Here is a 17,159-nt window from a genome sequence, read left to right on the forward strand (position 1 = left end):
CATGTTTCAGTGCCACTACTTAACCCCTGTAACCAGTGCTTCATTTGTAAATCGGGAGGTCCCGGAACACATAGTGGGGGGGTGATTATCCTGGGGGCTCTGAGGTACCGTAGCAGCGCAGCAGACAGAGTAAACAGCCAAGTAGCCTACTGTATACAGTGGTGAATCGGACAGCACTCTCCAAGGTGCTGATTAATTCAAAGCATTTTAGACGTCACTGCAGTATGCCCACATACTTGTGTAAGCCCAGCAGCTATACTCAAGTCCGAATTTCTTATATCCTAATTTTTGAGACATCAATGTACAGCAACATTCTTAGACAACACTGCAGAACACCTGCCATATGCATACATACTCAGCTGTGGGGCTTACAAGACCTGACTTTCATATCATTTTCAAGACATCAATGTAGCAGTAGAACAAATATCACAATTTCGGAATAGAACTTCAAATAAATAAATCAAAATAGGCTACAGCAAAACACACATATAGGCTTCCTGCCTCAGATTACCTTCACAGTACAGGATTTCCCCCCCCCCCCTACCTTTAGTTTTCAAAACCTCCCACAATGACACTCCCCAAGTCCATTTAACTCCCAAGGGTCAATTTCTTGCGCAAAGCCATGAGTGGACCAGTGGCTGTGACGTTTAGTCTCCTTCTACGGCTGTTCTGAAGACTCTGGCTGTAGTGTTAACTATAACCTGGGTGTCTCTTTAGCCTCGTCGCCACCAAATGCACCATGGTTCGGGCATGTCAAAAAAACTATTTTTGAGGGCTCTTTGTTTTTTTGTTTTATTTACTGTACATTCCATCCACTCTTTTGCTAGTTCAATCCCTCCAGTCATTTCTAGACATAAGCTCCCTACCTTTTTGCATGTTGTCCAGCCAAACTTTTAATTCTGCATGACAAGCCAGGGGTTATACGTTTGCTTGTTCTTGAACTGCAAATTGCACCTGTTCTGAGCACTTCGTCGGTGGTTGCACTGACCCACATCCCCCAGCTCCCCGTCTCCTGCTGAGTCTGACTCGCTAGTGGAGGTGCCGGTGGTGATGCTCCTCTCCTCTGGCACTGACAGTACTCTGGCTCGTTTGTTTTAACCATCTTTTTCAGGATTTTTGGACTTCAGAAATGTCTTTAAACTCGATTGCCTTTTCTTATCCGTTTTTAATTTGGCTTTCACATGATTCAAATTCAGTAGAAAGACGACTAGCCTAGGCTAGGTAACGTGATTACGTAGGGACCTCTTCACTAGTTGACTACCAAGACCTGCTGTGTCAAGATCAGTTAATTACCCAACCAGCCCTCCTCATAACCTCTATGTACAAATAAGAGAGCAGGTCTGAAATCAGTGTGTTAGGAGAGGATGATTACACAGAAGGATAGGATCACTGTGCTTTTACATGGTCTTTCTGGGAGCGGGATAAATAATTAGAAGGCAACTTGATTTAACGCTGATTGCTTTCATTAGAATGTCTACAGTACAAACAATTAATAAATCATGAGGTACCGGATCCGGGCAAATAGGTGCCGGAACAAAGTAAAATCCGAGAAGTGCTTAAATTAAGCACAGCCTCTAACCCTTTGTCGTGGTCAGGGTTGTCTCCCTATTGGTCCTCTCGGTGACCACAGGGAGTTTGTGGCTGTTGACATGCTCGTATAGATGTACTCGCAGGGGGAGAAGGAACACATTTTACCAGGTAGAAAGGCACAGAACCTTTGTTTACTTTTACCACTGTGATGCAGAACTAATCTGTTTGTAGTCAAATAATATTTAGGCTAGCTAGGAATCCAAACAGTCCTTGTATCTGTGTTTTTTGGCTCACTGTGTCTATTCCTGCCAAGGACACTTCATTTTCGGATAAACACATGGTTTCCATTAGGAGGTCCAGAAGTGCCAGTGTCAAGCAAGGTTGTTTATCACCAATGAAGATAGCTTGTCTGTCAGGTAACCTAGTTGCTATGTCCAGATGGAGACACACCAATTCTGTACAATCAGTTGTTCCAAAATCTAAGCTCCTTCTCCTTTTTCAGATTAGAAAATAAGTCATTTGTGAAGGTATTTGCATGTTGTAAGTTATAACATTAAAAGTAATTAGTCCCCCTCCCAGTGTTGTCTTTAACACTTCTGAGTAGGGTACTTTGTAAACAATGTAGCATGTATTTAGCACTTAGAAGCTCATTAGTGAGAAGTTGATTTTGGAAATTGTGCCAATTTCTCCCTGTTCATCTTTTTGTCCACTGGGTAAGCATTTAGTAACATAGTATTTCTTATTTCCTTACCCCAAATAGCTTCTGGATCGTATGCTTAAGGCTAATTAATTGATGGCTAATTAGCTTTGCGTTAACCTCTGAGATTTGAAACCTCACTATAGCGATATGTTACCAGGAACACCCAGACTCTTGAGTGATCAACCAAAAAGCAAGGCCCTTTATGTACCTCGCTGCCTCTTCTTTTCAATGAGCTTAATGTTTTAGTGCTGCTTAATTAGAGGTGCTGGCTGGCCTCGTCTGGTTCCACTCAGTCACTCCTCTGTCACACAGCCAGACAGAGCCAGGTCTCTGATAGCAACATTGGAGCAGCAGTGAAAGGGTGCGAGGCGTTTTACATGCAAACAACATGGCCGCCTTATTCCTCTCCCTCTTATTATCCCTCTGCCTCATGTTTTGAATGTGTTTGTGGTTAGCCTATTGTTTGTATCCACACAAACCCGCGCCCATGTTTGGTCTGTAGAGGAAAGAGTCAAGTTCTCAGTCAATAAGCCCTTCAAACTACGGTATGTGGGGGTGTGTTAATCTGTTTCGGACGGTTGCTCCCTCACCTCTGAGCCATGGTTACCTTGTCTGACTGCAAATGTAATTATAAGCAAGTTAAATGCAGTTTCCTAAGCAGAAAAGCCAATTCTGTTTCAGAGAAACACAAGAGAGGGAAAGCTGGGGTTATAGTCTTAGTAGTAGATGGTTTGCCTGTGGACAGATATTTTTCTCTTTCCATTTCCTGAGCTCCAAAGGACTGTGCTTAGTGTGTTTGCTGGGCTACTGGACAGAGAACGGAATGGGGGATTGCTTTTGGAAACTAATTTCACCCCTGCTCCGCTTTCAGAGATCCTTGAATAACGGCTTCACTTGCAGCCCCACTCTTCTCATCATGTCAGTGGCCTGCTTGTTGCTCCACACAGACATCTTGTAAACATGGGTGTCACTCGCTTGAGCAGCAGTGTTCAAAGCAGACCCCTCACTAATTGCTGTATGAATGCCTAGGTTTTTCGCCCCAGGGGCAAGGATGTGGGAAGTCAATAGAGTTTGCAGAGAGAGAGCTCATTAGACTGTACAGAGTTTACGACAGAGGCCCCAGACTTTAATGCTGCAGTTTGTTGGGGCTACAATTACACCTTGCACACAACGAAGGCTTCTCACCATCAACCTGCCCCTCTCAGAAAGAAAGGAACCTATTTTCTTTTTACTTCAAACCATTCTTGTTGGTAGGCCACAACCATAGTAAGTGCAGCGAAGATGGTCCTTATCCCATACTGTAATTTGTCTAAGCTGATGAAATACACACACTCATGTGGTTCTGCTGCAATCAGGCTGAAGGTTCGGTCTTCTACTTCACCTCTGGGATGCCTGAAATAGTTAGCATTTAACCAGGGCTCACCTCGCAACCACAACCTCTCCAGAGCTCACTGCCCTCGGGTTCAAGGGTTTTGCCTATAGCCTAAGCGGAGGCTGTCTCACGTAGAGAAGACTCATCCTCCTGATAGGGTTTGACATATCTCTCAGGGAATGGACACGACCTTTACCAGGCTGTAGGAACCATCTACAGACCCTTCTCTACCCTTGCATCTCTTCTTTGGATCAAGGCCTGATGGAGGAGCACATCAGACTGACTTACATCTAAATGATGCATCCATTGTTCTCTGATTACAGTACGGCTAGTGAAAAGTTTCTATGCCAAGTCATCCTCAAATGAGACATTACGGTATTTCCAATGTTATAATTAGCAAGTAGCCTAGCATCTGAACATTTGACAGATTCCATCGTCACCGTAATAACAGACACAGCAGTGATGATAAAGATCCTTTGTATTCCAAAGCTCCCGATCTGTATATTATTGACAACACTTGCCTCAAACCTTTAATTTTTAATTTTCTTGTTCGCTCTTTAAAAAAGATATATATATTCTCTCTCAGCCCTCCTTGCTCCATATCCATAGGTCTCTGTCTCTCTCTCTCTCTCTCACACACACACACACACACACACACACACACACACACACACACACACACACACACACTGGGGCAAAAAAGTATTTAGTCAGCCACCAATTGTGCAAGTTCTCCCACTTAAAAAGATGAGAGAGGCCTGTAATTTTCATCATAGGTACACGTCAACTATGACAGACAAAATGAGGGGAAAGAAATCCAGAAAATCACATTGTAGGATTTCTTATGAATTTATTTGCAAATTATGGTGGAAAATAAGTATTTGGTCAATAACAAAAGTTTATCTCAATACTTTGTTATATACCCTTTGTTGGCAATGACACAGGTCAAACGTTTTCTGTAAGTCTTCACAAGGTTTTCACACACTGTTGCTGGTATTTTGGCCCATTCCTCCATGCAGAGCTCCTCTAGAGCAGTGATGTTTTGGGGCTGTCGCTGGGCAACACGGACTTTCAACTCCCTCCAAAGATTTTCTATGGGGTTGAGATCTGGAGACTGGCTAGGCCACTCCAGGACCTTGAAATGCTTCTTACGAAGCCACTCCTTCATTGCCCGGGCGGTGTGTTTGGGATCATTGTCATGCTGAAAGACCCAGCCACGTTTCATCTTCAATGCCCTTGCTGATGGAAGGAGGTTTTCACTCAAAATCTCACGATACATGGCCCCATTCATTCTTTCCTTTACACGGATCAGTCGTCCTGGTCGCTTTGCAGAAAAACAGCTCCAAAGCATGATGTTTCCACCCCCATGCTTCACAGTAGGTATGGTGTTCTTTGGATGCAACTCAGCATTCTTTGTCCTCCAAACACGACGAGTTGAGTTTTTACCAAAAAGTTATATTTTGGTTTCATCTGACCATATGACATTCTCCCAATCCTCTTCTGGATCATCCAAATGCTTTCTAGCAAACTTCAGACGGGCCTGGACATGTACTGGCTTAAGCAGGGGGACACGTCTGGCACTGCAGGATTTGAGTCCCTGGCGGCGTAGTGTGTTTCTGATGGTAGGCTTTGTTACTTTGGTCCCAGCTCTCTGCAGGTCATTCACTAGGTCCCCCGTGTGGTTCTGGGATTTTTGCTCACCGTTCTTGTGATCATTTTGACCCCACAGGGTGAGATCTTGCGTGGAGCCCCAGATCGAGGGAGATTATCAGTGGTCTTGTATTTCTTCCATTTCCTAATAATTGCTCCCACAGTGGATTTCTTCAAACCAAGCTGCTTACCTATTGCAGATTCAGTCTTCCCAGCCTGGTGCAGGTCTACAATTTTGTTTCTGGTGTCCTTTGACAGCTCTTTGGTCTTGGCCATAGTGGAGTTTGGAGTGTGACTGTTTGAGGTTGTGGACAGGTGTCTTTTATACTGATAACAAGTTCAAACAGGTGCCATTAATACAGGTAACGAGTGGAGGACAGAGGAGCCTCTTAAAGAAGAAGTTACAGGTCTGTGAGAGCCAGAAATCTTGCTTGTTTGTAGGTGACCAAATACTTATTTTCCACCATAATTTGCAAATAAATTCATAAAAAATCCTACAATGTGATTTTCTGGAAAAACAATTCTCATTTTGTCTGTCATAGTTGACGTGTACCTATGATGAAAATTACAGGCCTCTCTCATCTTGATCCCCTGCTGATTTTGTACGTTTACCCACTTACAAAGAAATGATCAGTCTATAATTTTAATAGTAGGTTTATTTGAACAGTGAGAGACAATAACAACAAAAAAATCCAGAAAAACGCATGTCAAAAATATTATAAAATGATTTGCATTTTAATGATGGAAATAAGTATTTGAACCCCCCTGCAAAACATGACTTAGTACTTGGTGGCAAAACCCTTGTTGGCAATCACAGAGGTCAGACGTTTCTTGTAGTTGGCCACCAGGTTTGCACACATCTCAGGAGGGATTTTGTCCCACTCCTCTTTGCAGATCTTCTCCAAGTCATTAACCTCTATGGGCTAGGTGGGACGCTAGCGTGCCACCCGTGGTGCACTCCATCAACAGCAGGTGCATTTCAAGAGCGGCAAATTTGAATCCAAATAAATGTCAAAATTCAAATTTTTCAAAAATACAACTATTTTACACCATTTGAAAGATAAACATCTCCTTAATCTAACCACGTTTTACGATTTCAAAAAGGTTTTACGGCGAAAGCATAAATTTAGAGTATGTTAGGACAGTACATTTACAAGAGTTGTGTGTAATGTTTTGTAAAGTCAAAGACAGGGTCACCAAAACCATAAAACCAGCTAAAATGATGCACTAACCTTTTACAATCTCCATCAGATGACACTCCTAGGACATTATGCATGCATTTTTAGTTCTATCAAGTTCATATTTATATCCAAAAACAGCGTTTTACTATGGCATTGATGTTGAGGAAATCGTTTCCCTCCAATAACCGGCAGTCAAGTCAGCGTCACAAATTAAATAATTAAAATTAGAAAACATTGGTAAAATATTATATTGTCATTTAAAGAATTATAGATTTACATCTCTTGAACGCAATCAACTTGCCAGATTTAAAAATAACCTTACTGGGAAATCACACTTTGCAATAATCTGAGCACTGCGCCCAGAAAAATCCGCGTTGCGATACAGACTAGACGTCATGTTGGGGAGATCTAAAATCGAAAATACTATGTAAATAATCCATTACCTTTGATTCTCTTCATCAGATGTCACTTCCAGGTATCACAGGTCCATAACGAATGTAGTTTTGTTCAAAAAAGCTCATCATTTATGTCCAAAAATCTCCGTCTTGTTAGCACATGATCTAAGCCAGCCGGACTTCTCGTCATGAACGAGGGGAAAAAATATATTTCCGTTCGTTCAAACATGTCAAACGTTGTATAGCATAAATCATTAGGGCCTTTTTTAACCAGAACATGAATAATATTCAAGGTGGACGAATGCATACTCTTTTATAACGTATTGGAACGAGGGTACCCAACATGAACTCGCGCGCCAGGTGTCTAATGGGACATCATCGTTCCATGGCTCTTGTTCGGTCAGATCTCCCTCCAGAAGACTCAAAACACTTTGTAAAGGCTGGTGACATCTAGTGGAAGCAATAGGAAGTGCCAAAATATTCCTCAGCCCCTGTGTTTTTCAATGGGATAGGTTTAAAGTCAATACAACACATCAGGTATCCACTTCCTGTCAGAAAATGTCTCAGGGTTTTGCCTGCCAAATGAGTTCTGTTATACTCACAGACACCATTCAAACAGTTTTAGAAACTTTAGAGTGTTTTCTATCCATATATAATAAGTATATGCATATTCTAGTTACTGGGTAGGATTAGTAACCAGATTAAATCGGGTACATTTTTTTTATCCAGACGTGCAAATGCTGCCCCCTAGCCCTAACAGGTTAAGGTTTTGAGGCTGACATTTGGCAACTCGAACCTTAAGCTCCCTCCACAGATTTTCTATGGGATTAAGGTCTGGAGACTGGCTAGGCCACTCCAAGACCTTAATGTGCTTCTTGTTGAGCCACTCCTTTGTTGCCTTGGCCGTGTGTTTTGGGTCATTTTCATGCTGGAATACCCATCCACGACCCATTTTCAATGCCTTGGCTGAGGGAAGGAGATTTTACATTTACATTTTACATTTAAGTCATTTAGCAGACGCTCTTATCCAGAGCGACTTACAAATTTCACTCTTTCTCACCTCACCGTGGGCGCCAGTCATGCTTGGCATGTCATGACCCTTTGCTTCCCTGAGGTAATACTTTGGAGTTTGAGTCTTTGGTGGCAGGAGTCCTCTGTTCCTCTGAGACCCTACTAGAGCTAGCCTGCTGCTTGTCCTTCCCCTCCTTCCAGCCTTGCTTGTTCAGGCTCAGGTGGCTCATCATGGTCATGGACAGCCGTGTGTCAGAGAAGCGTGACCATTCCACAAAGAGAGGCTCTACCACGTACGCCATGAAGCCAATCTGTATATTGGCAACCGAGTTGGATTGCCTGTCACAGAGTGGGGTTACTTCAAGATTATGTTTCCGCTCAATGTCACCTTGGTGGAAGAACTCCTCCGTCACTTTCTCGCTCCACTGTTTGCTGAGTTTCCACGGGCGGCAGGGGTTGCAGATGTCCGCACACTTCAGAGCCATCTGAAGGATAAAGTGTCGATGTCCTCCGTTAGTGAGGCAGAGCTCTCCCTTGTCCAAGTGTGTTCTGAACTCTGAAAGATAGTCATTCTGCCTGCTGATGTCCATAGCCAGAAAAAGGGATCCAAGCCTCTCCTCCATGTTCAATTTGTCTTCAGTGGGGAGGTGGGACAGCAGGTCTGATTCACGGAGCAGGCCCACCGCAGACTTCCAGTGGTAATTCTCCAAAACTGAGCTATTCTTGTACAGTGCTGCAAGGTAATGGTCCGTTTTGATGAGGAAAGGCTGGTTGACACCTGGATGGTCCAGATCATGGGTGGCAGCAGCAAGCAGACCCAGCAGGATATCACAGGAGGTCAGCGTCTCAGCAAGCTTGGGCTCCTGCAAGTAGCAATACATGGCCTGAGTCACATCTGCAGCGTGGACTGCATTGTGGTAGGGGTTCTGGCAGTGGTAGTCCTCTTGAATCATGACTAAAAATCTCCTAAGTTTAACCATGTCCAACTGGAAGAGCTCAATTAACCCATACGTGTTGAATAAGTGAAAGGTCAGGTTGACGAGGCTGTTCCCGTTCGTAAGTCTGTCAAACAGGAAAATATCAAAGTTCCAGTTTCCAACCTTCTGCAGCATTAACTTGGCTTGACCTGTGAAGTCATCGTCAAGGATGTAGCCTAGAGGGTTGGAGGCTGGGATGCCGTGAAAGAACCGTGACGAGTGGAGGTACCTCTGAAAGCTCAGCAGCCTTCGGACATTCCTGGCAGACACAGGCCGCGCAGCCTCAGGTCGGGCTATGGAAACATAAGTACAGAACCATTTACATTAGCTATGGTTGAAATGCACTGACTTTCTTTTAAAGCTAAGCCAAGTTTATATAGCTAACAACTGAATCCATTTCCAGTAAGAGTAACATCATGCTTTGTTGCATTATCTTTCAAGAAGATGTCTATATTTTCTTTCTTTTCCATAAAGTCTACTTTCAAGTTGCAGTTAGCTAGCTAGGTCACATGTTGTTAAAACAAACACTAGATTTTCACCCAAGGTTTTCGCCCCGTCCATCGTCCCTTTGATGCGGTGAAGTTGTCCTGTCCCCTTAGCAGAAAAACACCCACAAAGCATAATGTTTCCACCTCCATGTTTGACGGTGGAGATGGTGTTCTTGGGGTCATAGGCAGCATTCCTCCTCCAAACACGGCGAGTTGAGTTGATGTCAAAGAGCTCCATTTTGGTCTCATCTGACCACAACACTTTCACCAGTTGTCCTCTGAGTCATTCAGATGTTCATTGGCAGACTTCAGACGGGCCTGTATATGTGCTTTCTTGAGCAGGGGGACCTTGCGGGCGCTGCAGGATTTCAGTCCTTCACGGCGTAGTGTGTTACCAATTGTTTTCTTGGTGACTATGGTCCCAGCTGCCTTGAGATCATTGACAAGATCCTCCCGTGTAGTTCTGGGCTGATTCCTCACCCTTCTCATGATCATTGCAACTCCACGAGGTGAGATCTTGTATGGAGCCCCAGGCCGAGGGATATTGACAGTTATTTTGTGTTGCTTCCATTTGCGAATAATCGCACCAACTGTTGTCACCTTCTCACCAAGCTGCTTGCTGATGGTCTTGTAGCCCATTCCAGCCTTGTGTAGGTCTACAATCTTGTCCCTGACATCCTTGGAGAGCTCTTTGGTCTTGGCCATGGTGGAGAGTTTGGAATCTGATTGATTGATTGCTTCTGTGGACAGGTGTCTTTTTATAGGTAACAAGCTGCGGTTAGGAGCACTCCCTTTAAGAGTGTGCTCCTAATCTCAGCTCGTTACCTGAATAAAAGACACTGGGGAGCCAGAAATCTTTCTGATTGAGAGGGGGTCAAATACTTATTTCCCTCATTAAAATGCAAATCAATTTATAACATTTTTGACATGCGTTTTTCTGGATATTTTTGTTGTTATTCTGTCTCTCACTGTTCAAATAAACCTACCAGTAAAATTATAGACTGATCCTTTCTTTGTTAGTGGGCAAACGTACAAAATCAGCAGGGGATCAAATACTTTTCCCCCCCCACTGTATGTATATATATATATACACACACACACACCCTCTATCTCAGCATCGTTACATTCATGTCTGTCAGATGTGGGTTTGTGTGTCTGTCAGAGCCTTGAGAGACACGCCGTCTGGCCCATGTGATTGATTAACAGCTTGTGTGTACTAAAGCCCCCCTGGGATGTTGTGGCCATCAGTGGTGTTTTATATAGGCCTGCTCCCTTAAGACATCAGATTTCACATAGCTTTTCACATTTTCACAATTTACCTCATCTAATTTGATTGAATGTGAGTTCACTACTCTATGAAAAATGACATGAAACCAGGCTATAATGGCACACAAACTGCCTGAAATTGGTTCCCTTTGATACGGTATTAATTGAAAGGTTTTTGTTTTTTACATTCTTGTAAATCAGTTCATATTATGGTATGCAGTATAGCACGAGGGTCTAACGATGCTATGCACCTAGTTTCTCGCTAGCTATACACCTAGTTTGTCAAGTGTTATGGGAATCTTTTTGGGGCGATCTTACAGGCATTATGGATGGTAGGTTACCCCCTTAAGGTCGATGTCTGTGCTCCCCCATTGAAATATAATTAGCATAATAAAAAATTGTCAGTTTAAGCTAGAAATCTGTTCTTTTTGCATTGGATGCATCTCAATCCACCACATCCGCCGATGTCGCACTTCTGCAACTGCGGTGGAAGGTGACAGAGCTAGAGAGGTGTTTGTCAGACCATGAGACATCCCTAAAATTGGTCTTCTCACAAAATCGTCTGAACAGTTTAGCCTACACAATACTATGAACCATCTGTGGAAAGGTGAGACTCTCCTGAACACATTAGTCTAGGACGTCCACAGGGCTCACAAGACTCATCTGAGGTCCCCCGGTCCCTGTTGAAAAAATATGTGGAAGTATATAAAGAGTTTGTTTTGTGCCAAAATAAGGGGTTAAATACATGTATAAAATAAAAACTATGTTTCCTGATCTTTCTTATATCTCTCAGATATAGGACAGACACTTCAGAACAAACTTCCTTTAGTCACCCCCAAAAATCTGTTGTTCCTTGTAGTGAATCTGTTATTCAATGCATTTGTATGGGCTCATAGCAGTAAGACCAAGTATTTTTTTTAAATATATTTTTTGGAATACTTCAAGGGGTCTTAAAATTCCAAATCAAGTAGCAATGATTCCATATAACTTAGTAGTACCCCCAGGTTAGACAGGTCTTAGACTCTTATGGGTTATACACAGAGCAGCTCTCTCGCTCTGTCTCTCTCTCTCTCTCTGTTTCAAATCCACTATGGTTCTTTGTACTTTGAGTGTAGACTGCTAAGCCTGTAATAACAGGACCTACACCCCCTGTCTTTAATGTCACGCTTGACAACAACAACTATTCTGGCTGAAAATGAAATGTTCTATTATCTGCACACTTCTGAGACATCTCCATGGCGATGGCACATTTCATCTGCACCTCATTGTTGGTGACATTATAGCATTCCATGATAGGATTCTAGAAGCCCCACGAGTTATGGTGTGGTTGTGAGGGACATATAGTGACACACAATATATTATCCTTGATCTTGTTTAATGAGACGCTTGCAGTTCAGCAATCAACGTCACTCTCTTTTTACAGTACAGGCCTCGGCTACTGCAGATCTGTAGGGCCGCTCTGACAGGGGTAAAGATGTTGCCAAATGGCTTTACAAGCTGTCAATGCAATACACACCATAGCACTGTAATGTGCGCAGTGAAGGTGGTTTTTACTCTGCTACTGTATCTGATAGTGCTGTGCTGTGCTCTGCCAAAGGGTGCTAGACTGGATGGTGCCAGACTCCAGGGTGCTTTATCAACCTATTTTGTCATATGCTGGAATAAGGCATTTTATAGCACATTCTGTGGTAGTGGTTTTGTGTTGACGCCTTGACGAGACTTTAGTGGTTCAAGACGCTTTGTGTTACCACCAGACTGCTTAGAGTTTTGAACATATCGCACAGAATTTCCCCTGCTATGCTCCATCTCGCCTTACAGATAAAGATCTAAACGGAGGAATACTAAAAACCATACAATGCTAAATGGCGTTATATTGCCCAAATTGTGTGGTAAGTCAAGCCATTCTTTGACAACAGCTCATGATATTATTATCTTGTTCTGGCCAGTGCTGCTGGCCTTCCCTTGCTTGGCCGGGTCTAGCTTAGCTGGAACAGGGTGTTGGCTCAACAAGTCAATCTGCTAAATAGATCACAGCTGAGCCACCAAAACACACCTTCACATTGAGGATAAAGCAAGTGACACATTGTCCTATCCTTTCTATCAGGGGCTCGTGTCAATCCAGACAGCCTGGCTACAAGGACCTGTTTGCACTGCCTCCCAACATCACCATCCCTACTGACTAGTATCCTAGTAGACACGGTTTGGAATTACATTATTTCAATCCAGTTTTGCCCTCAGGGAATGTGCTGACCCAGCATAACGTAAAATGCAGTTTTTTGTTTACCTCTCCCTAGAAACTACAGCACACTGCTGCCCATTTATCTTGCTAGACCAAATCACATTATACATCAACCCAGATGATAAAAGGCCCATACCACATTTTATTCCGTACCCCTGGCTGTCTTGGGGAAAATATATATTTTTTGTTCTGGTGTAATGAATCAAGACAGTATTATCGATAGCTCTGGATCTGCTGGTTTCCGTGAAGAAAAGAAAGTAGGTCAGGCTTCAGAAAATGATGCATTGATTCTGGTGACTGTCCATTTACAGCCATTAGCCACGGGGGGTGGGGGTTGTTACTCCAGGTTAGTTATTACACACATCACCTTGAGGCCACTGACGGCCTATAAACCCACTTGCGTCCTCACATAACGAACATCCTCGTTGACTAAACAATTAAGTTTTACTTTCTTTGTTTTCTTAGAGCTACATTACAATCTAGTACTGGTAAATTACTGCGAGCCATTAATGCTTTCTGTTTCATTATTGTTATACAGTAATACTGTTAAATGATGTCTAATCCAGGGGTTCACCACACCACTATTGTATTTGTGAGATCAGAGTACGGGGAACCTTCAAGTGTTTCCTGATTTGGTTTTAGGACGTGGTCTTTACTTCCATGTTCTACATCCGCTCGACCAACTGTAGTATAAGGGAGTGCAAAAGACCCTCAGACCCCCCATACATTCACATACACACCGCCATACTCCCACTCTCCTGAAGGATATCCTGTCCTTGTGTGTTAGAGGAATGGCCTCATCAAAGAGGCAGCTGTGCCGGGTCTTAGCAGTGTGAAAGGTAAAGAAAACACACACAGCAGTTTGATTCAGCGCCAGGCCTTCACCCACTTAGGCTCAATTCTGAATGCATTATGTCAGGATTACAGTGCCTAAAACACTCAACCTCCTCTGCCAACGACGTTAGTTGTGGGCGCCGTGTTGTATCTGTTAATTGCACTCATAAAAGTATCTGAATTTCTTCCTGTACGATTGATAGATCTCTGATTTTCACCCTTGTGTTGTGGTGATGGTAGGTTTAAGCGTATCGCTGCACCATCCTGACAGCATGTTTAATGGTATAATTCCTCAAACTCGCTTTAGCTGTGTGCTTGGCTTAGAAGACAATGATGCACAGCAACAATATTGTCTGGGTGGTACAGACTAAGCTTTAAATGGCTTCCCCCATCCTGGAAATCGAAGGTTATATCAATGTTGAGTGTTGCAAGGTAGCACTCGGCATTGGGGTTTTGAGGATGGTCTGGTCTGTGTGTGGTTTTAACCTACTTTAGGCATGATAGTGCATTGTGTGTGGTGTGTGGATCGATGTGCACTTTAATGTGTCAATGTGTGTGAGTGTGCAGGGCACACAAAGTTGTGTGTGTGTGTGGGTGGGCGTATTAAAGCGATCCGCGCCATCCCAAAAAAACGATTGCGCAGCAGAATCTCTCATCAGTCCGTTTCAATACATTCACAGCCCCTCGGCCCAGCCACACACCTATATAAAACACTGTCCTCTCCCTTTCATAATCCCAAGGTTGATTTTGCAGTCCTTTGTCATGCAAAGCGGAGGACAGGAGCACGTCAGAGGAATTACTCCCCTCTAAAGACCTGGAGCAGCACTCAGGATTCAGATGGATGCCCAGGGATAATGGAACTAACTTCTGTGGATTGGAAACAAACAGAGAGAGAGACAAAAGAGTACAAGTGAAAGAGCACACCACATAAAGAGAAGGAATGAGACTTCTTGGAAAGTGCCTACACTTCATTAGCTACTTCAAATGGCTTTAAGTGTTTGTCTGTCACAAGTTCAGAATCTGAAAGGAAAATATGTCATTAGGTTGTCTCATACGTACATGGATAGATGGGTGAACACATACATATATGCATGAATAAATGTAAGTTATTATCCTAGTAATGGAAAATATAGTTTATCAGAGCCATATAGGAAGTTAGGCCACTGTGGTTTCTTCATTATGATGCATTTACATTACACTTCAGCATTCTATGGCAGCCATGTTAGCGCCCCATTAACATTACATGGGGAATATTTCAACAATGCTATGTCACTGAATGTCTAGAAATAGTCCAACATTCAAAAATCTAAAAGTTGGCCTAACTCTATTTAAAATATATATATATATTTTGCCTTTATTCAATCAGGTAGGCCAGTTGAGAACAAGTTCTCATTTACAACTGCAACCTGGCCAAGATAAAGCAAAGCAGTGCGACACAAACAACAACACAGAGTTACACATGGAATAAACAAACGTACTGTCAATAACACAATAGAAAAAGTCTATGTACAGTGTGTGCAAATGGAGTAAGGAGTTAAGACAATAAATAGGCCGTAGTAGCAAAGTAATTACAATTTAGCAAATTAACACTGGAGTGATAGATGTGCAGATGATGATGTGCAAGTAGAGATACTGGTGTGCAAAAGAGCAAAAAAGTAAATAAAAACAATATGGGGATGAGGTAGGTAGTTGGATGGGCTATATACAGATGGGCTGTGGACAGCTGCAGTGATCGGTAAGCTGCTCAGTTAGCTGATGTTTAAAGTTAGTGAGGGAGATATGAGTCTCCAGCTTCAGGTATTTTTTGGAATTTTGTATTTTTTGGGGGGGAGGCGATTCTATATGGCTCTGGTTCTCATCTGGTGTGTTTACTCTTGCTAAACAAACCTGTCACAGACATGGACATGCACACACGTTCATACACATTCATATACAGTGTAGCCTGTATCTCCCTCCATTTTAGAGCAGTCTGGTACCGCTGTTGCTATGCAACCATCCACTGTCGCTAACTGATGCATTAATTAGAGTTTAAATTTGAATACAATTGTTATCGTCTCCTGGAATTGCCTTGGCTGGCATATTTGTATTCCGCCGAAAGGTTTTGCCACGGTTGCTTTCCACGGTAAGCGTGTTATGAACACACCCTGCCCCCTTCTGCCCATCTACATCTACTGCCATCCAGTGCTTTGTAGAAATGCACCAGCTCATGCTCTGTCAGACATGCACTGCTTTCACATTGCAAGGAAAAGAGAGGACAATACAATATCTTGTGGAGTGAGAAACCTATCACAAGGATGGGGTAAAGATGCTTTTTTGGGGTTGTCATGAAATGTCTCCACAGTGGGAAATGTATTCACGGCGGGGCATCGTCCCAACAGGAACCTTCCCGTGGTGAAAACAGCAGCGCAGAACAAACCCATCAAAACGTATTAAACCAAGACATTCTCGGTTTCCACCCCCTGCCATTTTGTTTGGCACAGAGGCTTGCTCTCCTGCCATTGTAACTGATCACTCTGAGACCTCACAAGGTTGGGGAGGAAAAAGCAGCTCCCCTCCGCCTGCTACAGTAGTCAGCTGCTACCGTGTCAGGACTCAGGGGGCATGAGGGGCATAATGCTGTCACTGAGAGAACGATGGTGTCAGAAAGCTGCATGCTGACATGACGTGTCCCTGTGAGTAAAGCATGGGTTTGACATGTCACATGAAACGCTTCGGCAGGAAGGTAATGTCATTACAACTGTCAGACGTTGTCATCTACCAGAGTATGAGTTAATCACAACAGCAGGAGGATTACGAGAGTTCTTCCTGCTGGAGCGTCAGGAGCTGGAATGTCCGATATTGCTGACATTTTTCCCAGCCCTCCTTTTGTTTTCTGTAGTCTAGACAATTCTCACCAATACCTTTTGCTTTGGGGAAGGACGTGATACTGATGCAGGAAGATAAACTGCCTATTCTAAGTCCTTGGTCTTGTACTAACATCATTACCTGGCTAGAAAGCATTGAGACTAGGGGTGTGAACTTTTTAAACATTAAAACGAAGTTGGAATTGTTAATGTTAAGAAAAATCCCTAACCGAAAAACAGTTTTTATTTTTTTCCCCCCTACAAAATTAAAATCACAGTGCAGTTATCACAAAAAATATTTTCTGTGTCATAGCCTAACTAGACGATAGGCTATAAAGGCCTGGGGAAAGTTGTATAATTTAAAGGTAGACTCACTCAACGATATGAAGTCGATGTAGAACGTAAACCTCATAGTGGGTCAATTTCCACAACAACTAAGAGTGTTGAAGTGCAAGGTCAACTTCTCCAGGGTTTTGGTGGCCTGGCTACCACGCTGTGAACAGCATGAAGTGAACCCGTGCACATGCGCAGATGCTGTGTGTGACTGTGAGAGCTAAGTGTTGCATCTGTACCATTGCAACATACAGCTTTTGATTGCCGATAGATGGGCCTAGTACGCGGTTCTGACTGTCTGCCTGGTGGCCGACCTGCCTATGCTGTGCCCCTCCCCTCT

The 17,159-nt window shown here is 43.2% G+C and overlaps 1 protein-coding gene and 1 pseudogene across 1 annotated transcript in view; one reads left to right on the plus strand and one right to left on the minus strand.

Moving 5' to 3' along the window:
- The window catches only part of LOC106601254 (protein TANC2), a 149,380-nt gene that overhangs the window by 45,683 nt on the left and 86,538 nt on the right, over positions 1 to 17,159 (plus strand). The window lies entirely within an intron of this gene.
- LOC106601256 (high affinity 3',5'-cyclic-AMP phosphodiesterase 7A pseudogene) lies at positions 7,807 to 9,140 on the minus strand (annotated as a pseudogene).

Source organism: Salmo salar, chromosome 03 (assembly GCF_965601325.2).
Source record: "Salmo salar chromosome 03, fSalSal1, whole genome shotgun sequence".
Classification (NCBI taxonomy): Eukaryota; Metazoa; Chordata; class Actinopteri; order Salmoniformes; family Salmonidae; genus Salmo; species Salmo salar.